Source organism: Natrix helvetica (genome assembly GCF_964273705.1).
Source record: "Natrix helvetica genome assembly, chromosome: W".
NCBI classification, from domain to species: domain Eukaryota; kingdom Metazoa; phylum Chordata; class Lepidosauria; order Squamata; family Natricidae; genus Natrix; species Natrix helvetica.
The window spans coordinates 39,311,899-39,339,473 of record NC_138555.1 but is presented as its reverse complement, the minus strand read 5'-3'; the positions used below and the strand labels follow the sequence as shown (position 1 = coordinate 39,339,473).

Sequence of the window (27,575 nt, the reverse complement as noted above, 5' to 3'; positions counted from 1 at the left end):
AAGGCAGCTGCTAGTTTCCTCAACTCGGTAGAAGTGCAAAGGCCAGATGGAAAAGAGATTTCCCCATCAATAGGCTGCTTCCACCCTAACTTGCGGATCGGCCATTCTCTCCCCTTGTCTGCAAACAGCATATCTGATTCTCAGAATACCACAAGGGATCAGGGTTAACCACACTGAAAAGTGACTTCCAACTTTCTAAGAGCTTATTGCGGCCTTGATTTCAGTGGGAAGCAAAGAGACTTTGGTGCTGACCAGGAGAAAACAGCACAATGAAGGATGGATTTCCCTTTTTCTAAATCACCCAGCAGTATCTCCTTTCCCTTGTTCCTCTTAACATGATAATGACAAGTAACATCTTCTCCAGCTAGGCCAAACCAGCTGTTCCAGCTGATGGATCCCATCACTCCTTTCCTGGACTTTTGCTCCTCTTTAAATGCCCTGCAGAGTTACTACTCGCAATACACGGCTCCTACATTTCTTGAGAGGGTTGACAGAGCAATCAGCTACCTATCTCTAAATTTCCCTCTCACAACAAGCTTTGTGAAGACTCCAGCGCGTAGCTCCTAATTCAATGGAAGCTGAAGAAGCTGCCAACTATCCATCCTCCAAACACTGGGGGTGGGGGTGGCGGGAAACACCCAATTTGAAGACCCTGAATTGCCATGAGAAATGAAAGCAAATAGGTGTGGCGGTAATAGCTGGTCTCCTTGGGAGATCCAATTGGCACATGGGAACAGGTAGGAAAGCAAGTATCCATTCAAACACAGTTCATCAGGAGGAAGACACCCACCCACCCCCATCCTCTTTGAATAGATGGTGATGACCTCGCTGCCTCCACCCTGTACAAGCAGCACACGCTCCAGCCCCTCTGTGAGCACCTCCAGGAATTCCATATCTGCGGGTGGAAAAGAGTCAAAGGAACAACAAAACACAATTCTTCAGAGCCACCTCCACTCCTTCCTGTGCCCGGCAGAAAAGGATACAGTTTTCATCGCCTTCAGGGTTTCGTGATGGCCCAGGCGTGTTCAGCAGCACAAGCTTAGCCTCGTGGGACTTGTTGACAATAACTTCATTGATCTTGACAGCTGTGCACATACGTCTCATGTTAGACTGATCCCTAAGTTGGGGGGGGGGGGGGGGGGGGAGGAAATTAGCAAAACTGTGACCCGTACAAATATATCCATACAGCAAGCTTTACCGGTATATCTAATCTGTAGCCTAAGACTTGCTTGTGAGAAAATCAGGTATTTATTGTGGATTAGAGACTGAAAAAACACAGCCAGAGATTCCTTCCCAAAAGAGGAGGGAATGACATGGTAATTGCAGAAAATCAAACTAAAAGTACTAGCAAGAACTTTTAATGGGTAACTTCTAATCCAGATCTGTTTAATTTAGTGTCCAACCCAACACAATGTCCCTCTGGCTTTGATCTTCCAAGGAAAAACTAGACAATGCTCTGTTCTGACCTAGGCTTCCCCAAAAAGCATGAGGCAGAGTCCTGGTCCCGACAAAACCCAATGTCAGTGTTCCAAATACCATGGTAGTTCAGGCATGGGAACGAATTCCATGCCACTGGTAATCTGGAAAGGAGTTAATCCGGTACTGCTGTGGACCGCATTATATGCTACTTCGGCGAAGGGTAGCAAGTCCGACCAATTGTCTTGCTGATAGTCCACATAACACCGGATGTACTGTTCCACCATCGCATTGGCCCTCTCTGCTGCCCCATTTGTGCTGGGATGAAATGCTGAGCTGAGTCCCTGTGTGGACCCGATCGATTTTAGGAATTCTCTCCAGAACTTGGCAGTGAATTGAACTCCGCTATCTGAAATGATCCTTTTTGTTACCCCATGCAAGCGATAAATGTCTTTCACAAACATTTTCGCTAATTTCTTTGCGGATGGTAGGCCTGAACAAGCGATAAAGTGTGCTTGCTTGGAAAACAAATCAATAACTGTCCATATTACTCTATTACCACCGCTATCTGGAAACTCGACGATGAAGTCCATTGCTATCTCTTCCCATGGTCAACTAGGGTTGGCTACTTGTTGTAGTAGTCCAGGGGGCTTTCCCGGACGGGTTTTCATTGTGGCACAAGTAGCACAGCTTTTTACATAATCTTCCACATCCGATCTCATCTTCGGCCACCAAAATTGACGCCTGGCAAGGTGGAGTTTTCAGGAATCCGAAATGACCTCCTAGTTTCGCATCATGACTCCGCTGTAGTACTTGCAGTCTCATCTCTGCAGGGATGTACAGTTTGGACCCCTTCCAGGCTATGCCATAGTTCATCGTTAGGATGTCCTTGTTGTTGTTGAACCACGGGTCTGTCTGGAGGGCCTCTTTCAGCTCGGTTTTCAGCTTATCTTGGCTTCGAGTGGTGACTTGAGCTGCCTTTTGGTGAGAAGGAGATATGATGGGGTGTACAACCTCTTCCTTCTTACTGTCAAACTGGGGTTTTCTTGACAGCGCATCTGCTAAGAAGTTCTTTCCTGCGGGGATGTGTTTAATTTCAAATTTGAACCTTTAGAAATATTGGGCCCAACGAACTTGTTTGGGGGATAACTTTCGATGGGCAAGGAGAGCTTCGAGGTTTTTATGATCAGTCCATACCTTGAACGGTATATCCCCCCTTCCAGGAGATCTCTCCAGGTGAGCATGCTCCACCTGATCGCGAATGCCTCCTTCTCCCAAATGGCCCACCTTCTTTCCGTAGCAGTGAGTTTCTTGGAGATGTAAGCGCATGGCAAGAGGTGGCCTTCTTTACTCTTTTGCAGTAGCACTGCGGCTATCACGACATCACTGGCATCCGTTTGGATTATGAAAGGTCGCTCTGGATTGGGGTGTTGCTATATGTGTTCTTGGGCAAAGAGGCGTTTTAATTTCTCAAAGGCATTTTGACAGTCCATTGTACATTTTAATGCTTGGTTTGCTTTCGGTTTAGTTGGGGAAGACCCTGTCTTTAATAGTTCAGTCAATGGTAGGGCAATTTCAGCAAATGTCAGAATAAACTGCCTATAAAAATTTGCAAATCCAAGGAAGCTTTGCAATTGTTTGTGAGTGCTTGGAGGTTTCCAATCTAACACCGCTTTCACTTTTCCTGGATCCATTTCTACTCCTTCATTGGAGATGCGATACCCCAGGTAATCTAGCGAGGTCTTGTGGAACTCACACTTTGCGTATAGTTTGGCAGCTAGAAGTTTTTTCAGGACTTGCCGTACCAGTTTCACATGTTCTTCCAGGGTCTCAGAGAAGATCAAGATGTCATCTAAATAGACGAGTACTCCATGGTACAGGTGGTCATGTAGCACTTCATTTATGTACTGCATGAATACTGTGGGTGCTCCTTGTAGTCCAAAAGGCATGACTTTATACTGGAAGCTGCCCAGGGAAGTGTTAAAAGCGGTCTTCCACTCATCCTCTTTCCGGATTCGTATACGGTAATACGCCTTTCTCAAGTCCAGCTTGGTGAAGATCTTGCCTTTAGCCAAGTGGTTCAACATATCTTTCATGAGAGGGAGGGGATAGGTATTTTTTTCACATACCACATTCAAAGCTCGTAAATCCACACAGAGGCGAACTCCGCCATCTTTCTTCTCTCTGAAGAGCACTGGGGCCGCTACTTTCGATTTTGCTAGTTCAATAAAACCTCTTTTCAAATTGGTGTCGATGTAGTTCCTCAAGTCTATCATCTCCTTAGGAATCATAGAGTACATTTTTGGCTTTGGTAAGGTTGCCCCAGGTTTGAAGTCTATTGCACAGTCTGTGGGGCGGTGAGGAGGAAGGTAGTTTCCGTCTTCCTCACTGAACACCTCCGCCAGATCCCAATAGATCTTTGGCACTCATTGGATTCCCGGAGGTTTAGTGTTTGCTGCGGTTTCTGCAGGTTCTGGATGGGTTGGGCTGTTGGGTTCAATCGTTCCTGGGTGGCCTTTTGGTTCCACCGGGGGTAATGGCCCAAACCCAATAATCACCTTTCTAACACCGTCCTCCCACTTTATAGTAGGTGCCCACTTGTCCAACCATGCAAGTCCTAGGATAATTGACTCCTGCATCCCAGGGGCCACGATGAATCTGAGGAACTCATAATGGCGGCCTATCACCAGCTTTACTAACTCAGTGATCTTTGTAGCCAGAGCTCCCCCAATTAGTGTTCCATCTACTTGCTCAAATGGAATGGGATGTTTTAGGGGTCTTGTGCGTATACCTAGTTGCTCCACTATTGACATGCTGATTAAGCATCAGGTACAGCCGGTATCTATAATCACCCCAACTTCTCCTTCTACCCCCGTTTTTGGTATATGGAGTTTGGCTTTTATCTGGAAGGGGCAGATAGGTGCACTCACCATTGGGTCGTATTCGGGATTTCCCTCCTCCTCCTCCTCCGAGGTGGCAGGGGCGTTTTCATTGGCATTGCTCTCCGCCTCCGTTGGCTGTTGTACTAGACGACTCTTTTCTGGGGGTTTTCTGGGGGTTTTCTTGATTGTGCTGGCAGGTGGTTGGCGCAGTTGTGGAACCGGGGCTGGAGCCCGGCATTTTGATGCCCGGTGGCCAAGCTGACCACATCGGTAGCACTTTATTTTGGGGTCCCAGGAACAAGGGGTTGGTGGGGCCCCTTCAGTTTGCTGCCTTTGCGTTCGGTGGGCCAAAGGGTTTTTGGCAGGGGTTCTGGTACCAGGCTTTGGATAGGTGTTAATCTCGTGGTCCAGTATGATTGCAGTGGTGTACCAATCTTGGAGACGATCTGGGGTCCCTCTTACGGCACAAGCTTCTTTCAGTTTGGGATCTAAGGCCTTTTTGAACGTGTAGACCAAGAGTCTTTCTGGCCAGTATCATAGTCTCCCAGCTATTCTCCGGAACTCCCAAACTAATTCTTTTACAGGATGACCACCCTGTCGTAATTCCTGGATCTGGTCTTCAGCATCCACATGTTGGGCCACATCGTAAAATCGGGCACGCATCAGTTGGATGAACCCCGTCACATCATCTAATTCAGGAGCTACTTCTTCATGGAGCTCCGCTATCCATTGTGCAGCCTCTCCTTCATTCATCCCCTCTGCTATTTCTTGGATCAACTCTCGATCCGACGGGTATTGTGGGCCTACTTGGTCAACGTATGCCAATACTCGATTCATGAAATAAGCTGGGCTTGTCTGGGGTCCCATCAAACGTTGCACGTAAACGTGGGGGTGTTGGAGGAGGGGTTGCTGGTGGTTGAACCGAAGCAGCTTGTTGGCCTGCTGCCTGGGATGGCAAGCCCCTTTGTTGGGCCACACCCATCGGTTTGGCAAGAGCCTGTTGAGGCATTGCTGGGGGGGCTAGACGCGGTGGTGGTCCCAGTCCCTGGTTTTGCCTAGGGGCAGCGATCTGGGATGTCGCCATCTGCTGGGAGGGAGCAGGCATCCACTGACATTGAGCCCATCCATGACCTGGGAAGAAAGCCCACACTGGGGTTGCTTGATTCATGGGTTCAGAGCCACCACTTTGCAGAGGGAGGGAGGTGAATGTGTTCCAGGCCCATTTTTGCTGGCTGGCTTTAATTTCCCAATTTTGTTGCACTCCAGGAGAGGGGGTGCTGATTCGCTGGTGGCTGTGTGGAAGGAACCAAGATCTCCACTCCACTACACAGCAGTTTCTCTGCTGGGAAAGGATAATGTGGGCTTTGCCATGCTCCACGTAGGTGGTCCTGGGGGCCCGAGGGGTTTTATTTCACTCACATTTAGCCGTCCAAATTGTTCTTGGAGGCCCATCAAAGAATGGTTGCGTGAGGGCGGCTGAGATCTCCATTCATTAGACCTTCTGGCCATCATCCAGTCGTCTGTCGGAGTTCCCTAGGGGGGCCCCTCTCCTTCTAGCAGGCATTCCTGAGAAGCCATAAATTCTGAAGCTTCATCTCGCAGATCTAACTCCGTCTGCAAGGGAAGTCTGGGTTTTGGTTCCTTTCGCCGGGCATCCAGCTGAAGTTCACTCCCCCTTGCTTTTGCTGCTGCATTCTTTTCTTCCTCCATCTTCACTGAAATTTTGTCCTGCCCAGGATTGGGTCAGAACTGGGATTCAGTACCCCTATAAAATTAAAAAAAAAAAAATGAGACAGTTGGAATAATGTCAGCGTTCCAAATACCATGTAAAAGTAAATTAGAGTCCAAGGCAGAATCATCCTTAAAGTTCCAATTTAATAATACAGGCATATTGGCACATCTATGGAATTCCAACTCTGATTTGCTTCCTGGAATTCCACCCAGTTGAAAGTTCATAATCTTATGCCCACTCCCATAATCTATCACATGGTCCAATCTTCTTCTTCGACCCCGACAACTCCACCACGCTGGTTCCGGTCAGGTGTCAAGGTGCGGAGACAAAAGATGACCTTGGGCTTCTAGAAAGAATGACAACAACACATTCCACAAATCTACTCCTTTCTATTCCCCCCTCCCAATTACTACACTAATGAAACAGCATAGGAAAATAATAGAAAGTGTGGCTGGCCAAAGATCCTAAAAGAACCATAACTACAGGCCTGACACCCCTTTTATTAAACAAATGTGAATTCCTGTCATTCACATTCAGCAACACCTGGCAAACAGTCTTTCAAAGGTGTAATTATGACTACAGACCTTATCTATCTTGGAAAGCGGACATGTAAATATTTTCCAAAGAGACTGGGTCTCTGAGATTCATGAGATTCACGGACATTATTTCCTATGGGAGGGGCCATTCACTGTCCACCTGTGACTTTACTCCCAAGTCTACCCAGATTTCTGAGCTGTTCTTTTCTTCTGGCAACTCTGTACATGCGCACACTGGGAAAAGGCTCTAGCTCTTCCTCTGCCTCACTGCTGTCTAGCTCCGTAGGTCACTGCCAGATGGCCTCAGCCCCGTCTCTGCCTCCGACGCAGAGTCCTCATCCGAGCCTTTCTCAGCCTCCAGGGCAAGTCCATGCTCCTTCCCAACCTCCTCACTGTCTGACTCTGCTGGCCACTGGCAGGCCACAACACGCTCAACCAAATCCAGACCAACCATGGCAGGTGCCAATAGTGGAAATTCAAATGGGGATTGGTTGATAAAAGTGTGACTTGGGGACCGTCCTGCAAACTTTACATCATATTGCAACAGAATGTCCCCTCAAAAGGTGCCCCAGATCCCTGCAAGAACTCCATCCTCTCAAGGGCACTGCTGTCCAGTGGCTAAACTATTTAGATATCAGGACATAAACTTAGTCACTCTAGTAACTGCTCATACATAATTTAATTTTATTTATCATTCATATTGTGGGATTTTAAAATAATTCACTGTAATAATTCACACATTTTATATTCTGTTTTTGTGAATTGTATGCACTCCTGCTGTCATGCGCTAACGCCATACAAAATAAATCAACACAGGAAGAACCCGGGCACATGCTGGAGAGGGAGAGCATTACTCATGGGAAACAATGGGATCTATGGTGCAAAAAACAAAACACCTTTAGAATAAAACCCAGACAGGATAGTAGTAAGATTAAGCTAGGTTTTGTATCACTTTCCAAGAAGGATTTGGAAGCAGAATAGCAATAGTGACAGCACTTAGACTTTTACAGCACTTAGACTGTTATGGTCCGCCGGTGGCCTGTAGAGCTGGCAGCAGAGTCAGACAGTGAGGAGGTTGCGGAGGAACATGGGCCAGTCCTGGAGTCTGGGGAAGGCTCTGATGAGGGCTCTGCATCGGAGGCAGAGAGGGGGCCAGGACCATCTGGGAGTTATGTGCTGCCCCCAGAGCCTCCAGAGTCAGACATCAGCGAGGCAGAGGAACAGGGGGAGCCTGTTCCCAGTGCGCGCATGAGCAGAGCTGCCAGAAGGCAAGAACAATTAGGACAAAAGGGACAACTCGGGAGTAAGGCTTGGAAGTGATTGGCCCCTCCCATAGGACATAAAGGAGAAGCAAAGGAATGTGAGCCTTTGCAGGAAGCAACTTTGTTCGTTCTGGTCGGTTTAAATTCTGAAGCTCCATTTTGACTCTTTGCTCCGTGTGGCCTTGCAAGCTAATTGCCAATTAGGTCATCGGCAGCATTTCAAGGAATATACAGGTGGGTGCTTATCAGCCTTATCCTGAAGGACTGTGGCAGACTACTGTTGGACTCTTTACAAACTATTTGTGACTCATTACAGGCTATGAATGAACATAATTCACAGCCTTTGAAATAAAAAGAGGGTTTTGGGGACTAAGCGTGTGCTTTTTACTGTATCAGGAAGCCTAGGTCAGAACAACATGGCTTCATAGGGCTTTATAGCCCTCTCTAAACAGTTTACAGAGTCAGCATATTGCTCCCAACAATTTGGGTCCTCATTTTAGTGACCTCAGAAGGATGGAAGGCTGAGTCAACCCTCTGCCGGTGTGAATTGAACTTCCAAACTGCTGGCAGTTGTCAGTTAATAGAATTAGCCAGCAATACTGCCTTCTAACCACTACACCACCACAAATGGTGGGCAAATAGAAAGAGTTTAATGACAGTAGAACCATATATCAGAAATAACCCAATAATTGACATCTTATGGATGCATGTTGAGCAGATCTTGGAAACCCTCCAGGGTCTTGAGTTGGTGTCCATGAGAAGCCATGTATTTGTCCTTGGTCCAGGTCATGTGCACCTTCTCCTGGTAGGTCTCAGTCTCTTCATCATCATCTGAGGCAATGCTGGTCAGCCGCAACATTGAGTTCCTGTCTTTCACAAGCTGGGCCTATATACAAGGATGGCATCACTGATGCTTTAGTGAAAAAGAAAGCCAAATCGGTTGCTCTTTTTCAGCCTATTTTTTCCCACATTTGTTTCAGCCCAGTTCACCTCCCGTTCCCATTCTGTTTTAGAGAGACGCATTTGGCACAACATCTGGGAGCGCTGCTCCATCATCAAAGTGCGCTCATACGTGTAAGCAAAGATGTCACTGTTGTGCTGCAAGAGAAAAAAAAGGACAGCTGATATTGGACAACCCTCCCAGCCCCACGTTCTGACCCAGTCTTCATGAGTACTACTCAACTGCTTACTCATGAGGAAAAGCTCTTTTTATTTAACCAGGCAGGAATAAACTGCGTTCAGGGACAAAACTCCAGCTAACCAGTGCTTAGATGTTTCCACAAGCAGTAGCAGTCTCTGCTCACACCAGCTGAGCTAATTGTCTCTGAGTTCCCCACAGGGAGGCTCAATTAGCACCTCTACCCCAACATAAAGAGTTTTGAGCAACCTGGGTATTGGCAAAGAAATCCTGGCAAAAAAATTCAACGGAGGGACATCTCCTGTAGCATGAATAGTTGTCTACAGCAACCGGTGCCTCCCACACCCCTCCTCTTTATGTTCCAGCCAGGGAGGGGCTTGTTAACGTCTCCTGAATAGCAGGCCCCCAGCTCTCTATTGCTCTCTTCTCCTCTCTGCACATATTCGCATCTGGGATGGGCCTCAGCTGTTCCTCCCTTTCACTCAGCTCAGGCCCCAAAAGGTCTCTCTGCCTGAGCGTGAGTAGAGGGGCCCTGCTCTGCATCTGGCTCTGAGTCCTCTTGCTCCTCAGAGCCTTCCACAGGCTCCGATGTTAACCCAGGCACCCACTCCGCCTCCTCTAACTCATCTGACAAACCACAACACCCAACCCCTGGCTAGGTCCAACGTTCTTCCGTCATTCGTAACCTTAGCCAGATTTCAACCAATGGCACATCTGCACAGAGGGACTTCTCTAGGAATATGCATGTCTACAGGAATTATGTGCAAAAGAAGAGTAGCCAGCCTGTAACTCTTTCCTTGAAAGGGAACACATTTTTTAAAACATCTCTTTTTGATCCTCGTTCCTGTGGTGAAAGAAGTAAATTTGTAACTTGGGGGCTGCCGTCTTTCTGTAAGTCTTGGTGGGAGGGGATGGGGTGCTGGCTTTGTTTCAGTAAGTGGAATGATTGGTTGTGTGGTGGTATCATGATTGGTAGATTGGTGCTGATTGGTGCAGGCTGCGTGTGCATTGTTGTTTTGTATTATAACGGCTTGGGTGGTGGGTGGTGTTCGTTTGTTGGCTAGGGCTGGTTTCCAGATGTTTGGTAGGCGGGAGGTATCATCACGTTTGTTCATGCTGTGGGGGTGTTTCTCTATTTCGATGGCTTCCATGATTATTCTCTTGTGGAGGTGTTCTGTTTTGGAGATTAACCTGGCTCCTTCAAAGTTGATTTCATGTCCTGTAGCTTTAAGGTGCTGGAAAAGGGAAGAAGTTTTTTCTTTTTTTCTTACTGCGTTCTTGTGTTCTGTGATGCGTGCATTTATTCTCCTGTTTGTTTGTCCTATGTATATTGCTGGGCAGATTTTGCATGGTATTTCGTAGACTCCTTGGTTTTCTAGCTGGAGTCTACGAAATACCATGCAAAATCTGCCCAGCAATATACATAGGACAAACAAACAGGAGAATAAATGCACGCATCACAGAACACAAGAACGCAGTAAGAAAAAAAGAAAAAACTTCCTCCCTTTTCCACCACCTTAAAGCTACAGGACATGAAATCAACTTTGAAGGAGCCAGGTTAATCTCCAAAACAGAACACCTCCACAAGAGAATAATCATGGAAGCCATCGAAATAGAGAAACACCCCCACAGCATGAACAAACGTGATGATACCTCCCGCCTACCAAACATCTGGAAACCAGCCCTAGCCAACAAACGAACACCACCCACCACCCAAGCCATTACAATACAAAACAACAATGCACACACAGCGTGCACCAATCAGCACCAATCTACCAATCATGATACAACCACACAACCAATCGTTCCACTTACTGAAACAAAGCCAGCACCCCATCCCCTCCCACCAAGACTTACAGAAAGACGGCAGCTCCGTTCCCATTTTAAGCCCACATTTTGAGCCCACGCTTGAAGATGGCAGGTGCGATCCTGCCGAAACGTTGCAAAGACAATCTCAACTTTACACGGGAAAAGACCCGAATACAACAAAACCAGCATACCTTCACCCGTGAAAATCTACGAAAACAAATTATATATATATTATTATATATATATATATATATATATATATATATATATATATATATATATATATATATATATATATATATATATATATATATATATATATATATATATATATATATATAATCCTTTTTCTTCATTGGATATGTCTCTATCCATTTGATGTATCTCTAATCCCTTTTTCCCAATTAAATACGTCTCTGTCCATTAGGTACAGGTAGTCCTCTATTTACAACAATTCATTTAGTGGCCATTCAAAGTGACGATGGCACTGAAAAAGTGACTTATGACCATTTTTCACACTTAATGACCACTGTAGCATGCCCATGGTCATGTGATCAAAATTCCGACGCTTAGCAAATGACATGTATTTATGATGGTTGCAGTATCCCAGGATCCCTTTTTGCAACCTTCTGACAAGCAAAGTCAATGGGGAAGCCAGATTCACTTAACAACCATGTTTCTAACTTAACAACTGTAGTGATTCACTTAACGGTGGCAAGATAGGTTGTAAAATGGGGCAAAAGTCCCTTAATCAATGTCTCACTTGACAACATAAATTTTGGGCTCAACTGTGGTTGTAAGTCAAGGACCAGCTGTATAGCTCTAATCTCTTTTCCCTCATTGGATGTTTCTATCTATTAGTTATGCCTCTAATCTCTTTTTTCCCCATTAGACAAAGCCATGGTGGCACAGTGGTTAGAATGCAGTACTGCAGACTAATTCTGCTGACTGTCAACTGCCAGCATTTTGGCAGTTCAAGTCTCACCGGCTCAAGGTTGACTCATCCTTCCATCCTTCTGAGGTCAGTAAAAGGAGGACCAAAATTGCTGGGGGCAACAGACTGACTCTGTAAACTGCTTAGAGAGGGCTGTAAAGCACTGTGAAGCGGCATATAAGTCCAAGTGGTACTGCTATTGCTAGATGTTTTTTCTAATTCCCGTTGTATTATGTCACTCACCATCTCAACGACCTCCAACTCTGCCTTGATACAAAGGTGATAAAGGAAGGTGGCCAGATCCTTTTTCATCTGTATGCTATTGTCCTCCAGCTGGGCTACTGTAAAGATGCAGATTTTGCACTTACGCCACACCTTGGAAGCAAGGAGAGAGGGAAATCAGTAAACTCCACCCTGCCAATTAACGCCTGCTCCGTGTCTCAGCAATGCCTGCCCATCACCACCTTGTGCTGCTTGAGAAGGAAGGGGAGGAGCATCAACATCCCTCCATCGTGCACAATCCACCAGACATCAATGTTGCCCTCGGAAAAAGGATCTGCGTTGCTAGGGTAAAAAGCCACGTTCTTTGCCATGAGCAAGGCCAGGTGGGCAGCTGTAGTCAGGTGGACAGTGCCTGGAGAACAGGAAGAGAAACTCATGCAATATGGTTCAGTTGAATCTCGTGACTTCTCGCTCCCAAATGCCTTGCCCCATAGGGAAACCGTACCAATAAAAGTCTTCCAAGCACGGGCATCCTCACTCTGATGCCAGGCATTCGGCCAGCCCATCACCACGGTGTTGTGCTTCATGCTGCCCAGCCCACAGGACTGAATGAGTTGAGAGATGCCCTCTCGCACCTTGGCAGCCACCACGATCTGGCAGAAGCCTTTCACACATTCTGCCTCCACCAGATGTTTGATGGTCTGAAATAGCAACAGCAAAAGCACTTAGACAAAGAGGAAAAGCTGGATTTTTCATGGGCTGGTGAAGCCCAGCAAGATAGCAATAGCAATAGCACTTAGACTTATATACCGCTTCACAGTGCTTTAAAGCCCTCTCTAATCAGTTTACAGAGTCAGCATATTGCCCCCAACAATCTGGGTCCTCATTTTACTGACCTCGGAAGGATGGAAAGGCTGACTCAGCCTGGTGAGTTTCGAATTGTCAAACTGCAGGTAACTGGTACTCAGCAGAAATAGCCTGCAGTACTACATTCTAACCACTGCACCACCACGGCTCTTAAAGTTGCTTAAAGGCAAAGCTGCAAAAAGCTACTTGGTATTGCAAACAGAGGAAACTTTACAGGTAATCCTTGATTTACAACAGTTCACTTAGTGACCGCTCAAAGTTACAATGGCACTGGAAAAAGTGACCTAGGATTGTTAGAGGGGATTGACTTATTTTCCAAAGGACCTGAGGGAAGGACAAGAAACAATGAATGGAAACTAATCAAGGGGAGAAGTAACCTGGAATTAAGGAGAAAATTCCTGTGAGAACAATTAACCAGTGGAACAGCTTTACCTTCAGAAGTTGTGGGCGCTTCATCACTGGAGGTTTTTAAGAAGAGACTGTGTATAGCCACTTGTCTGAAATGGTATAGGGCACGGGTGTCAAACTTGATCGTGTCACGGGCCAGATTGCGATGTATTTTGCCTTTGCGGAGCCGGGGTGGGCATGGCCTGCACATGATGTATCCAGCCCGTGGACTGCCAGTTTGACAAGTCTGATATCGGGTCTGCTGCTTGAGCAAGGGGGTTAGACTGGAAGACCTCCAAGGTCCCTTCCAGCTCTATTCTGAATTTGAGTTCACATTTTCTATGCAGCACTGCCCCATGTTGAGGCAACAAGAGTCTGAAGGTGGAAACTAATCAAGGAGAGAAGCAACTTAGAACTGAGGAGAAATTTCCTGACAGTTAGAACAATTAATCAGTGGAACAGCTTACCTCTAGAAGTTGTGAATGCCCCAACACTGGAAGTCTTTAAGAAGATGTTGGATAGCCATCTGTCTGAAACCGTATAGGGTTTCCTGCCTAGGCAGGGGGTTGGACTAGAAGACCTCCAAGGTCCCTTCCAACTCTGCTATTGTATTGTATTGAAAGCAATCTGTGCTTTCCCTACCTCCAATTTTTGGTGTGGGGTGGCCCCTCCTCAAGGTGCAGCAAAGCAAAACGGGCAGCACTCAGGGACAAGCCACGGATGCCATCTCCCCATTCTTTCTCAGCCCTGCAAGGGAAGCACAGTTCAGCCAAACAAGCATGGTCACAGTAAGCCTGTCCTTTCCAGAATTGTTGCAGACAGAGCAAAACATGTATTCAGGCCATCCTGCAGAACCCAGGTGCTTATCATTAAGTTAGGGCAGGGTTAGGATCAGGGTTAGGGAGGGAGCAAATCTAAGGACAAGAAATCCTCACTGAGCAAAGGCCACACAGAACCAATCCAAAACAGTTCAGGAGCAACTCACCCATGATACTCAATGTATTTGTAGATCATGCCAGCTATCACCATTGCAATAATTGCATAATACCAGGAGGAGATGAACATGAGCACCACACAGATACTCATGCCCACGAAGGAGAGTATCCTATGAGGAGAGAAATTGGAAGGAGAAGGGTACACACACATAGTTTCCTAATGACCATGGGAGCTAGAATTCAACCAAAGAGAAAACGAACAACTTAATGATCTCGCTGGCCCCTGTTGCCTTCTTATGTATAATCTGCAGGCCGAATTTGTTTTGTCCCTCCCTCCTTCCCTTTTCAACGATTAGGTAGTAGAGCGTTCTTACCAATGGTAGTACCGGAAGCGTGGTCTCCAATTGGGGGTGCGGAGTAAAGTTTGTAAGGCTCAGGCTAGGTTGACAAAGAGGTAACACATCAGGAACAACCTAGAAAAGCATCTGGTGGTGTCAGCAATGGGCGTTTCCTTGGGGACCCCAACCCATGAGAAAGAGGACACTTACATGGATAGAATAGGGGCAACCATGTCCAAGGAAGCAATCAGGATCCCGAGTTCTGCAATGACGGTGGTCAGAAGCAAAGCCCAGGTGGGCTCCCCGTTGGCTTTACCGTAGCCAAAAACCTAAAACGAATGCATGGGTGAGAGAAGCAGAGAGCGTATGATTTAACCCTATACATTCCCTCCAAGAGCCGTGGTGGGGCGCAGTGGTTAGAGTGCAGTATTTCAGGCTACTTCTGCTGCCTGCTGGCTGCCTACAATTTGCCAGATTGAATCTCACAGACTTAAGGTTGACTTCCATCCTTCCGAGGTGGGTCAAATGAGGACCCAGATTGTTGGCAGCAATAGGCTGACTCTGTAAACCACTTAGAGAAGGCTATAAAAGCACTGCGAAGCAGTATATAAGAAGGGTATGATGTTGTCCTTAGCTATGGCCTGCAGTAGCCGGGGTGCACCTGTGAGGCTCTACAGCCCAGCTCTACACCTGGAGAAGAATGAACCAATGACAATGACCCAAGGGGATGGCCAGGAGAGGGTGCCCACCACCAGGTTCCCCTTTAATGTGTTGCCAAATCTATCGGATGGACACAAGAATGAAATGTTGTTAAGATGAATCCTTAAGTTTCACGGCTAGAAGTGCACCTGAAGCAAACTAGGGAAAGAAATTATATGCTCTACAGGCAGTCCTGGACTTACGGCCACAATTGAGCCCAAAATTCATACTGCTAAGTGAAAACTTTTGCTAAGTGAATTTGGCCCCATTTCACAACTTTTCTTGCCCCAGGGGTTAAATGAATCATTGATTGCCATTGTTAAGTTGATAACACAGTTGTTAAGTGAATCTGGCTTCCCCACTGACTTTGCTTGTCAGAAGTGAACAGAAGGGGATCACACATGACCTCGGGACACTGCAACAGTCATAAATATCAGTCAGTTGCCATGCATCTGAATTTTGATCACGTGATCATGTGGATGCTGCAACTGTCGTAAGTGTGAAAAATGATCCTAAGTCACTTTTTTCAGTGTTGTAACTTTGAATGGCCACCAAATGAACTGTCGTAAGTCGAGGACTACCTGTACTATATTTATTATTAAATCCATACAAATTCATTGCAAAGATCCTTCTGATTCCAATGGGAAATAATATAAATTCATAGTGTGCTCTCCTATATGTGAGAATTTTCCTGAATCAGGAAAAGCCCATCTGGTCTAGTAACTGTCACACAGAGATCATCCTAAGGTATCTGGAAAGTTCATAAAGAAGCTAGATAGATGAGTGTCCTTTTGCATTGTTGCTTTTAGCAAATAGTATTTAAAGCAAAAAGGGACGTGGTGGCTGAGTGGCTAAGACGCTGAGCTTGTCGATCAGAAAAGTTGGCAGTTTGGCGGTTCAAATCCCTAGCGCCGCATAACGGAGTGAGCTCCCATTACTTGCCCCAGCTTCTGCCAACCTAGCAGTTTGAAAGCATGAAAAAATAGGAACCACCTTTGGTGGGAAGGTAACAGTGTTCTGTGCACCTTTGGCATTTAGTCATGCCGGCCACATGACCACAGAGACATCTTTGGACAGCGTTGGCTCTTTGGCTTTGAAACGGAGATGAGCACTGCCCCCTAGAGTCGGGAATGACTAGCACATATGTGCGAGGGGAACCTTTACCTTTTGTCAGGGGAAGAATATTTCACCTTGAACTAGATGAGGCTTAGACCGCGGTGTTTCCAAACTGCATTATCTTTAAGGTGCGAAGAAAAGAAATAAAAAATTCTGGAGAAACATATTCTAATTAAAAATAAGCTTTAATACAAAAATAAGAAATAAAGAAATAAAACAAATCTAACTAATCGTTACATTTTGGAAGAAGCAATTCTGTCTCCCAGTTTTCCTGGTAGACGGACAAAGATCAAAAGGAAAAGAGAAGTCTCTGGAATGTGTGAAGTAATAAACATGTTAAGCATGCGCAGTACATCATTGTCAGATAAGACCTTATGACCTGCGCAGTAACTCTTTCAGTAATTATTCAGTTCAAGCTAGCAAACAATTTAACGCAGTGACACCTTTTACCATTACCTTATTTAAAGCAACTTCAAAGGAACTTTATTCCTTGTGTGTCCAATCACACTTGGCCAATAAAGAATTCTATTCTATTGTATTCTATTCTATTCTATTCCTGGTAGATGTATAATTGAATTCTAACTAGATCCAAGCCACAGAAAAGGAGCAAAAGAAATTGCTAACAACAGTTTGTGTGTGTGAACACATACATGCCTTTGAGTACTGGCAACTGCCTGGAGTTTTCTTGGCAAGTTTTTCATAAGTGGTTTTGATCTTGCGTGCTTCCTAAGGCTGAGAGCTTGTGATTAGCTCAAGGTCACCCAGCTGGTTTTGTGCCTAAGGCAGATCTAGAATTCCTGGTCTCCTAGTTGCTAGCTTGATGCCTTAACCCAGCGGTCCTCAACCTTTATGGCCTGGTGGCCTGGTGGGGAGGGACAGGGGAACTAGCCTGCTGCTAGTGCAAGTTGAACTCTGTGTGTGTGTGTGTGTGTGTGTGCGCGCATGCATACTTGCCCGCCACTTGCGCAAGTCAAGCTGCGTGTGCACGCACATGCATCGGCCAGCCGCTCACACAGCCCATTTCCGAATGGGCCAGGGTCCAGTAGTGGGCCACGCCCCAGGCGTTGAGGACCGCTGCCTTAACCGATACATCAAACTATCTCTAATCACAAATATCCAGCTTAAAAAAAGAAGCATGTATCAAGCATTTCCGATGCTGACCAGAAAGGAACTTTATAGCCAACCCAAATCTAAAATCTACACACAGAAAAATTTACAAGCAGTTTCTACTATTAGAAAATTATAAGATTTAGAGAAAGCCAAGGTAGTATTACATACTTGTCCTTGAGTACAACGCCTTCTACGCATGCCCCAAACAGCACTACATTGCTAAGATCTAGTGTGGCAAAAGTCAAAAGTAAATTTTGTGCAAAGAACAAAGTAGTAAAAATGAACAACCAGTCTTCTCATAAGCTAACTCTATCAAATCATTTTATCTTCTCTTGCTTATTAATCCTAACATATTCCAGCCAGGTATCTGCCAAACAAAGGCATGGTCCTGGTATCAGTGGAAGATGAACTACAGGGTTGAAATTGTAAACAGCTTTGATATATTTCCTTGCTGGTAGCTTTGTATCTGTGGGCGAGGAAACATAATTTCAAGGCAACAAAGCAATAATCCTCATTGGAGGGCATTCTGGGTTCAATGTGCCCCCAAACATCTGGAATTTGTTAAAGCAGCATACTGGCATTATTAAAAGAATCCAAATTCTAGAACCAAAGCAAGGCATTTTCTTTGGTCAAGAATGAGGAAGGTTAGCCAAGAGGAAAATGATGTTCTGCCAGCTCTCTCTACACCAGTATTTCTCAACCTGGGCAACTTTTAAGATGTTAGGACTTGAGGTAATTCCCCAGCCGACATGCCGGTTCAGGAATTCTATGAGTTGAAATCCAGATATTTTCAAGCCACAAAGTTGAGAAACTCTGCTCTACCCAGATACTGGTCTAAAAGAGCAACTGAAATTGTTTGCTAGTTCTCTACAAGCTCCAGATTCACAAATAGATAAAACATGTCCATGCCTGTGTCAAAATGATTATAAAACTATGCAAAGCAGTCCTTATCGATCCTGATTTCCAATTAAACTAGTTTTAGAAGGAATGGAATGTAAGAAGGCTGGTTGTCCAGAGGCGCCTCCAGCTGCTGCAAAGAATACACACAAAGGAGGTGGTGAGAATAGCCAGGATGGTACCGATGGGAATAGATTTCTGGGCATCCTTTAGGTCCCCTGAACGATTTGACCCAGCCATGATTCCTATGAAGACAACACCATTTAAATAAAAGAGTCGATCCATTTCTGGAATGTACATTTCATGTGACTGAATGAAGTAATAATAAGGAACAGTGCTGACTGGTATTTTATATAAAAGCTTTTGGCTTTGATAAAATTAAATGTTAACTGAGCAAGCGGAGTTGGTTCAACTTGGGGAAAAAGCAACAATACATCTGAATCTCGCCTTAATCTTAATCTGGCCAGGATCAAGCTCCTTTTACTAAAGTTGAGAAATTGCAGTTGAAATCTTCAGGAGCCCAAATACAGGTAGTCCTCAACTTACAATCACAACGGAGACCAAAATTTATGTTGCTAAGTGAGACTTTTCTTGCCACATTTGTTAAGTAAATCACTAGAGTTGTTAAATCATGGTTGTTAAGTGAATCTAGTTTCCCCATTGACTTTGGTTTTCTGAAAGTTACAAAAGGGTATCACATGACCCCAAGACAACAGTCATAACTGTGAGTCAATGGTCACACCATATGAATGTAAATCACATGACCACGAGGATGCTGCAATGGTCGTAAGTGTGAAAAATGGCCATAAGCAGTTCTGTTGTAACTTCAAACGGTCACTAAGTGAACTGCTGTATATAGGCCTCATAGTTAACAAATCTACCCTTCTAATATGGCTTGGTTTTGCAGTCACACTGAACAGAGAGCTCAACCACAATACAGGCACTTACCAGTGACAGAAGGGAAAAATATACCCACAAGAAGGGTAAAAGAAGTGGTGATATCAGCTAGGACATACTGCTGATTCAGAGCTCCTCCTACATCAGCTGAGTACTGTCACTGTGTTAATTGTTTGCTAGCCGAGCTGAAGAGTTACTGCGCAGGTCATAGGCCTTATCAGCAAGTGATGTACTGCGCCTGCTCACACACATTCCAGAGACTTCTGTACTTTTTGATCTTCTGTTCGTCTGCCAAGAAGGTGGGCGACAATTGCTCTTGCCAAAATGTAACAATTAGATAGTAAGGTTTTGTTTATTTTTATTTTCATATTAAATTTTGTTTTCATTAGAACTTGTTATCGGGTCTTATTTTATTTCTTATTTGGAGATATGCTAACAAAGAGGGGCGACGGTCTGCACCTCAATCAAAGGTGGAAGGGAAACTTTCCATTCCTTCTCAAGTACAAAGATGACTTCTCAAGTATTTCACCTTTCGTCAGGTAGCGGCTCCAAAGATTCTCTGCAATTATGGCACCATCATCATTATCACCATCACCACCATCATTTAGTTGAAGAGCTCTGGATAGTCTGATAGTGTCGTCCCCGTCCCATCCCTGTCCTGTCCCCATCCCCCCCCAATCCTATGATCTTCTTAACGATTAGGCTGAGAAGCAGCCCAAAGAAACTCCACAGTTACTACTACAATCTTTCTCCTTCTATCCTGGCCACTTTTTACAGAGGCACAATTGAAAGAGTTTTAACAAACTGCATTACTGTTTGGTTTGGTGGCAGCAGTGCCTCAGATAGAAAGCCCCTACAGAGAGTGGTAAGGACAGCCGAGAAGATTATAGGAAGATCTCTTGCTGTTATTCAGGATATTAGTTATAAGTGCTATGTGTTAGAGCTCAAAGCATTACTAGAGACTACACACCCACTTCACGGTCTGTTTCTGTTTCTCCCCTCTGGGAGGACGTTTCAAAGTATTTCTGGCAGATTCCATAAAAGCTTTGTTCCCTATGCCGTCCGTCTGGTAAACTCACAAGATTCGTTTTTTTCTCACCATGTACATGTATACATCCGAACTAGACTGTGTTGCTTCTGTGTTATAGAATATATGTGGGTATATGCATATGTATGCATGTATGCATTTATTTATTGTCGTGTTTATGTAGTGTATATTGGAGGTGGTGACCTTTGAGAGCTGTATGCAGTGAAATTTCATTCTAATATATGCCGATCAGTGCACATTCAAAGTGACAATAAAGTTAATCTAAGTCTGTCTAAGAAATGTCTCGAAGAGCAACAAAGAATGAAACAACAACACTTTTGCTAGATAAAGAACATAAGGAACCCTTTCTCACCAGCAATAACACCACTGGCTAGTCCTGGAATTCCTTGGATAGCAATGACATTGTTGTGTTGGAAATGCTCATTGCAAGAGGTATTGAGGAGCCTGCTATGGTTGCAAAAGTGTGTCCACAGGAATGTGGGTATGGTGAGGTTAACATACTCCTTGGTCTTGGCACACGTCTGGATATGATGCTGGGAGAGGGAACGATTCTCCAGCATGCACACACTGAATGGAGAGAGAAATAAAGATGAGCAAATTGGTTGGACTTCATAAGTGTGAAAGTTGGTACATGCTACTATCCATGGAAATGGTGGGTTGTTGTTCTGTTTATAGACACAAACTAGACATTCTAGGGTTGGGAAGGAAATTCTCAATAAAGGAGAATATTTGTAGCTCAGGGTTGAAATGAGAGGCCTTTGGTGCTCTCTGAGCTGAGTTGTTTTCTTGCAGACGATGAGATGTTAGCTAGTTGCAGACTAGACTAGATGTTAGCTAGTTTGGATAATGAAACATCTGCAAGAAAACAACCAAATTCAGAGAGCAGTAAGGAGAGCACAGCTCTTTTACCGGCCATTCTATATTCCCCAACACCTTTAGGGGCAGCATGGTGGGGAAGTCACCCTCTTGCCTCAGATTTCAACAGGAGTTTGGTTAGTCATCTTGGAGTATGCTAGTAACCTATGGAAAATCAGGAGGTGCAAAGGAGGACTTACAATACAATACAATACAATAGTAGAGTTGGAAGGGACCTTGGAGGTCTTCTAGTCCAACCCCCTGCCTAGGCAGGAAACCCTATACGGTTTCAGACAGATGGCTATCCAACATCTTCTTAAAGACTTCCAGTGTTGGGGCATTCACAACTTCTGGAGGCAAGCTGTTCCACTGATTAATTGTTCTAACTGTCAGGAAGTTTCTCCTCAGCTCTAAGTTGCTTCTCTCCTTGATTAGTTTCCACCCATTGCTTCTTGTTCTACCCTCAGGTGCCTTGGAGAATAGTTTGATTCCCTCTTCTTTGTGGCAACCCCTGAGATATTGGAACACTGCTATCATGTCTCCCCTAGTCCTTCTTTCTCTTAAGCTAGACATACCCAGTTCCTGCAACCGTTCTTCATATGTTTTAGTCTCCAGTCCCCTAATCATCTTTGTTGCTCTTCTCTGCACTCTTTCTAGAGTCTCCACATCTTTTTTACATTGTGGCAACCAGAACTGAATGCGGTATTCCAAGTGTGGCCTTACCAAGGCATTATAAAGTAGTATTAACACTTCACGTGATCTTGATTCTATCCCTCTGTTGATGCAGCCTAGAACTGTGTTGGCTTTTATGGCAGCTGCTGCACACTGCTGGCTCATATTTAAATGGTTGTCCACTAGGACTCCAAGATCCCTTTCACAGTTACTAATACTGAGCAAGGTATCACCTATACTGTACCTGTGCATTCCGTTTTTGTTGCCTAAAAGTAGAACCTTACTCTTTTCACCATTGAATTTCATTTTATTAGATAGTGCCCAATGTTCAAGTTTGTCAAGATCTTTCTGTATCTTAAGCCTATCTTCTGGAGTGTTGGCTATTCCTGCCAGCTTGGTGTCATCTGCAAATTTGATGAGTTCCCCATTTATTCCCTCATCCAAATCATTGATGAAGATGTTGAAGAGTACTAGGCCTAAAACAGACTCTAGTTTGACTTTGTTCTTGATGACACCAGCGTAAAAAGCCAGAATGGAGACAATGACGCAGGCCAGGAAAAGAGAAGCAAACTTGTTCACATAACACACTCCCACAAATACCACCAGCACCATAAGCAGCAGGAAGGCAGAGCCATAAACCCACATGTTGTTCAGCATGGCTGCTGGCTCCTTCAGGGAATCATCGCTGTGGAAGATTGCTGCCTTGGGGGCAATGTACATCTGAGAGGAGGCAAGAATGAGTCACATGTCACCTTCGGCCTAGTCAGAGAAGTGAAAATACAAAAAGATGCAGCGTTGGCATGATGGTAGCAAGAGACACTCTGATCTGCAGTCTCCTGCTTCTCAGAGGAGCTGTAGCTGACTGGCAGGACTTAACACCTCACAATTACAACACTGTCTTGTATCTTATGGGTTCTTCTGTGAGGTGCTGAATACCTACCAGGAAGATTTCAATAGCCCCCAAGATGTACATAGAAGCAGCAAAGGTAGTGCGGAGATAGAAGCAGAGTCCTACAGCTCCTCCAAACTCAGGGCCCAGGGCTCGTGAAATCATGAAGTATTATCCTCCAGCTGCGGAGAGGCAACAGAGACAGAAGATGCAGAGCAAAGGTGGTATTCTACCGGTTTGGACCAGTTTGCCCAAACCAGTAGTGGAAATCGCAGGCGACCCCGCCCACCCACCCCTGCTCTATGGCATCCCATTTAGGCCCTTTTTTTTGCCAAAAGTGCATGCATGGAAGGCTGTGCGCATATGCAGAGGTGGTGCATGTGAGTGAAGCGAGCGTGCACGCTCACAATTGCGAACCGGTAGGGAAGGTAAGTGAATACCACCCCTGATGCTGCTTTTTCACTCATTACAACCCCCTCACTTTTCAGAAGCACCTGCCCTGTGGCTTTCAAAAACAAACTCAAGTGAGGAGGCGGGGCTGACGTCGCTACAACACAACATGCAATCTTGGAGCTCCAGGATTGCTGTTGATATCTCTGTTCCTGGATGGTCCTTTTGGACCTAAACCGTCCCGAAGAGATGGTGATAGAGAAGAGCATGTCCTGCTGATCTCAGGGACATCGCAAAGTCCCTGACCGATCCAGGAGAAAGCTCTTTTTGCCGGCTACAAGAGAAGCAGCCTTCAATCTGCATAAGGTTGGGACAGACCCCTGAACGGAAGCTAAGCAGGAGAGAGAGTGTGTCGAAATTGGTGAGATAAATTTTACTATTAGAGAAGAGAACACCCAAAAGACTTAGAGTAAAGTTAAAATTGAAGATAGAAGAGAGTAAGCGGCGAATTAGCCTGAATTATAACTATTGTGTTATTCTTTTTTCTTTAATTTTGTTTCTTTTTTTATGGAGGAATTTTTACAAATGCCTCTTACTTTTAAATTGGACTGGTCTTTTTTTTCCTTCTTCCTCTATTTTTCTCCATTATTTGTATTTGTGGATTAAGACTCTCTTCCTTCTGGATGTTCGGCTGGATCAGAATTGCTAAGCATTTTAAACATTTTTTTTCCTTTTCTCAAACTTGGAGCTTAAAGAGAGAGCTAAAAACAGAGGAAAAAGGAGTAACACTGCCATCTAGAGGCTGGAGGCTTGGTTACATCTGCTATTTCAAGGCAATTGGCTTTGCTTACCGAAAGGGACAGAGAGAAAATCACGTCTTGTTTATACAGGTGCTCTTTTGAAGTAAAGAGAAAGCCCTGACTTGAAAGATTACACTGAATTTATTTGAAACCTAGCAAAAAGTCTTGGATGTCCTAGTGGCAGTGTTTACAACCTGGAAAAATGGCACAATATGAAGAAGAAGAGGAAATAACTTTGCAAAGAATTATGCTAGAAATTCAAAAAATCCTAATAAGCACAGAAAGAATTGAAAAGAATCTGGGGATTATAGAACAAAGAACAGAAATAATGGAGGGAAGAGTTGAGGATATTGATGAAACAATGATGAAACTTGAAGATAGCGTTCAAAAAATTGCAGAAAAATATGAACAAAGTGACAAGAAAATTGTTGATACTGACAGCAAACCGAGAGTGTAGGGAAATGATACGTATGGAATACCGAAAGGAGAGGTAGACAAACTGGATTTCTATCTCATGCTTCAAAACATAGATGAAGAAAGGGGAGAAAGCTTGGGAGAAACAATGAGAGTATCTTTGGCAGAAGCACCAGTGATAACCAAAGGCAAGCTGATGAAAGGAACAGATGGAGGGTTTCGAGTCTTTACAAAACATGCAATGAACAACAAGTGGCCAAGAGAAGTTCACATAAGACTTATCAAGAAAACACCTAGAATACAGATTTTACAAATGGCAAGAGATATTGGACTGCACTACTACTGGAAGGATACAGGATGATGAAATGAAATGTCACAATACAATTAAGTTAAACTTAGTTAAATTTTGAGTATTATGTATAAGACAAAGTAATAATAGTTATAGCCAAATAAATGATTAATAATGATAATGCATTTATATATACTAGATTGGTATATGGAATTTTATACAAGTTGTAAACAAGGACCATGGAGATGATGTGGAAAACCCTTTTTTTAAATTAAAAGATCAACAATTCTATATAGAATAGAATACAAAGATGTAACACCATTGGATGAGTCCAGGATGATGTAATGAAATGTCATAATATAAATTTACTTTAAATTTAGTATGCTTCACATAAAAAGGATGTAATAATAGCTATATTCAATGAATGTTTAATAATCATAATAATTGTATGCATATATATTAGATTGATGATATGAGCAATGGAATGTGCGAAAATGAGTACGTTATACAATAATACAATAGTAGAGTTGGAAGGGACCTTGGAGGTCTTCTAGTCCAACCCCCTGCCTAGGCAGGAAACCCTATACCGTTCCAGACAAATGGCTATCCAACATCTTCTTAAAGACTTCCAGTGTTGGGGCATTCACAACTTCTGGAGGCAAGCTGTTCCACTGATTAATTGTTCTAACTGTCAGGAAGTTTCTCCTCAGTTCTAAGTTGCTTCTCTCCTTGATTAGTTTCCACCCATTGCTTCTTGTTCTGTCCTCAGGTGCCTTGGAGAATAGCTTGACTCCCTCTTCTTTGTGGCAACCCCTGAGATATTGGAACACTGCTATCATGTCTCCCCTAGTCCTTCTTTCTCTTAAGCTAGACATACCCAGTTCCTGCAACCGTTCTTCATATGTTTTAGTCTCCAGTCCCCTAATCATCTTTGTTGCTCTTCTCTGCACTCTTTCTAGAGTCTCCACATCTTTTTTACATCGTGGCGACCAGAACTGAATGCAGTATTCCAAGTGTGGCCTTACCAAGGCATTATAAAGTGGTATTAACACTTCACGTGATCTTGAATCTATCCCTCTGTTGATGCAGCCTAGAACTGTGTTGGCTTTTTTGGTAGCTGCTGCACACTGCTGGCTCATATTTAAATGGTTGTCCACTAGAACTCCAAGATCCCTCTCACAGTTACTACTATTGAGCACGGTACCACCTATACTGTACCTGTGCATTCCGTTTTTGTTGCCTAAATGTAGAACCTTACTCTTTTCACCATTGAATTTCATTTTATTAGATAGTGCCCAATGTTCAAGTTTGTCAAGATCCTTCTGTAACTTAAGCCTATCTTCTGGAGTGTTGGCTATTCCTGCCAGCTTGGTGTCATCTGCAAATTTGATGAGTTCCCCATTTATTCCCTCATCCAAATCATTGATGAAGATGTTGAAGAGTACTGGGCCTAAAACAGAGCCTTGGGGTACTCCACTGCATACTTCCCTCCATGTAGATGCAGTTCCATTGAGGACTACACGTTGAGTGCGGTTGGTCAGCCAGTTACGAATCCATCTGGTGGTGATGCTGTCTAACCCACATTCTTCTACTTTATCTAGTAGTAGGTTATGGTCTACCTTATCAAAAGCCTTACTGAAGTCCAAGTAAACTATATCGACGGCATTCTTCTGGTCCACTAATTTTGTCACATTATCAAAGAATGCAATAAGATTAGTCTGGCATGATCTGTTTTTAACAAATCCATGTTGGCTTTTGGCTATTACTTTGTTTGCTTCTAGGTGTTCGCAAATTCGTTGCTTGATTATTTTTTCCAGAATCTTTCCTGATATTGAGGTCAGGCTGATAGGTCTGTACTTTCCTGGATCTATTTTTTTCCCTTTTTTGAAGATGGGAACCACATCAGCTCTTTTCCAGTCCTCTGGTAGTTCCCCGGTGTTCCAGGATCTCTGAAAGATATAATTCAGTGGTTCTGAGATCTCGTCTGCTAGTTCCTTCAGAACCCTGGGGTGTAATCCATCGGGTCCTGGTGATTTGAACTCATCTAGGGTAGACAGGTGCTCACTTACCATTTTCTTCCCTATTTCAATTTGTGTTCCTAATCTGATTTTTGTGGTGCTGCTTTTGACAGGTTGGACTGTTTTATCCCTTTGTGTAAAGACAGATGCAAAACATGAGTTAAATAGTTCTGCTTTCTCCCTGTTGCTTGTCACCTTCTTGCCACTTTCTCCTAGCAATGGACCAATTGTTTCCTTAACTTTTTTCTTGTTTTTAACATGTTGGAAGAAGCTTTTTTTGTTAGTTTTTACTTTTGTGGCAAGCCTTTCTTCATTGTGAGCCTTAGCTTTCCTCACTTCATCTTTACAGGCTCGGGCTGTTTGCTGATATTCTGCCTTATTTATGTCCCCCTCCTTCCACTTTTTATACTTACCTTTTTTGTCTTTCAGTTTGTCAGATAGTTCTTTATGCAGCCATTCTGGTTTCTTTTGGGAGCTGATATTTTTCTTCTTCATTGGTATTGTGCTAGACTGGGCTTTTGTAATCTCATTTTTCAAAATTTCCCAAGCTTCTTGAGTTGTTTTCCCCTTGAGGATTCTCATCCATGGAATTTTTCCCAAGCTCTCTCTAAGTTTATTGAAATTAGCTTTCTTAAAGTCCAAGACTCTAGTTTGGCTTTGTTTTACTTCTTGTGTTTGGATAATGTTGAATTCCAATATTGCATGGTCACTTGCCCCCAGGGTTCCTATGGCTTCAACACCTTCTATCATTTCCTCTCTGTTAGTGCGGATTAAGTCCAATATGGCTGATCCCCTTGTTCCTTTCTCTACTTTTTGGAAAACAAAGTTGTCTGCTAGGTTTCTTAAGAACCTGTTGGATCTTCCACTTGGTGCAGAGTTTGTTTCCCAGTTGATTACAACCTGGAAAAACGTTGACATATGAAATTAGAGAACAAGAAGATGAACAATTTTATAGGACATGGGATCTATTTAATTAGTGGTTAGATAAAAAAATGGAATTGAAAATTTATTAGAGAATGTTAC

At 44.1% G+C, this 27,575-nt stretch overlaps 1 pseudogene across 1 annotated transcript in view; it reads right to left on the bottom strand.

Annotated features, from left to right (window-relative positions):
• Window positions 1–568: 568 nt before the first annotated feature.
• LOC309400566 (solute carrier family 12 member 6-like) overlaps window positions 569–27,575 on the bottom strand; it is a 40,352-nt pseudogene continuing 13,345 nt past the window's right edge. The window contains exons 2-22 of the transcript in view: window positions 22,693–22,823; window positions 22,240–22,472; window positions 20,578–20,792; window positions 19,682–19,736; window positions 19,229–19,331; window positions 18,427–18,525; window positions 17,552–17,609; window positions 15,064–15,238; window positions 14,669–14,787; window positions 14,495–14,593; window positions 14,171–14,290; window positions 13,828–13,932; window positions 13,062–13,068; window positions 12,437–12,632; window positions 12,174–12,343; window positions 11,953–12,084; window positions 8,819–8,926; window positions 8,530–8,714; window positions 984–1,117; window positions 795–895; window positions 569–706 (exon numbers count right to left, since the gene is read on the bottom strand). The product of the transcript in view is annotated as a solute carrier family 12 member 6-like (transcript). The remainder of the gene's footprint in view (window positions 707–794; window positions 896–983; window positions 1,118–8,529; window positions 8,715–8,818; window positions 8,927–11,952; window positions 12,085–12,173; window positions 12,344–12,436; window positions 12,633–13,061; window positions 13,069–13,827; window positions 13,933–14,170; window positions 14,291–14,494; window positions 14,594–14,668; window positions 14,788–15,063; window positions 15,239–17,551; window positions 17,610–18,426; window positions 18,526–19,228; window positions 19,332–19,681; window positions 19,737–20,577; window positions 20,793–22,239; window positions 22,473–22,692; window positions 22,824–27,575) is intronic.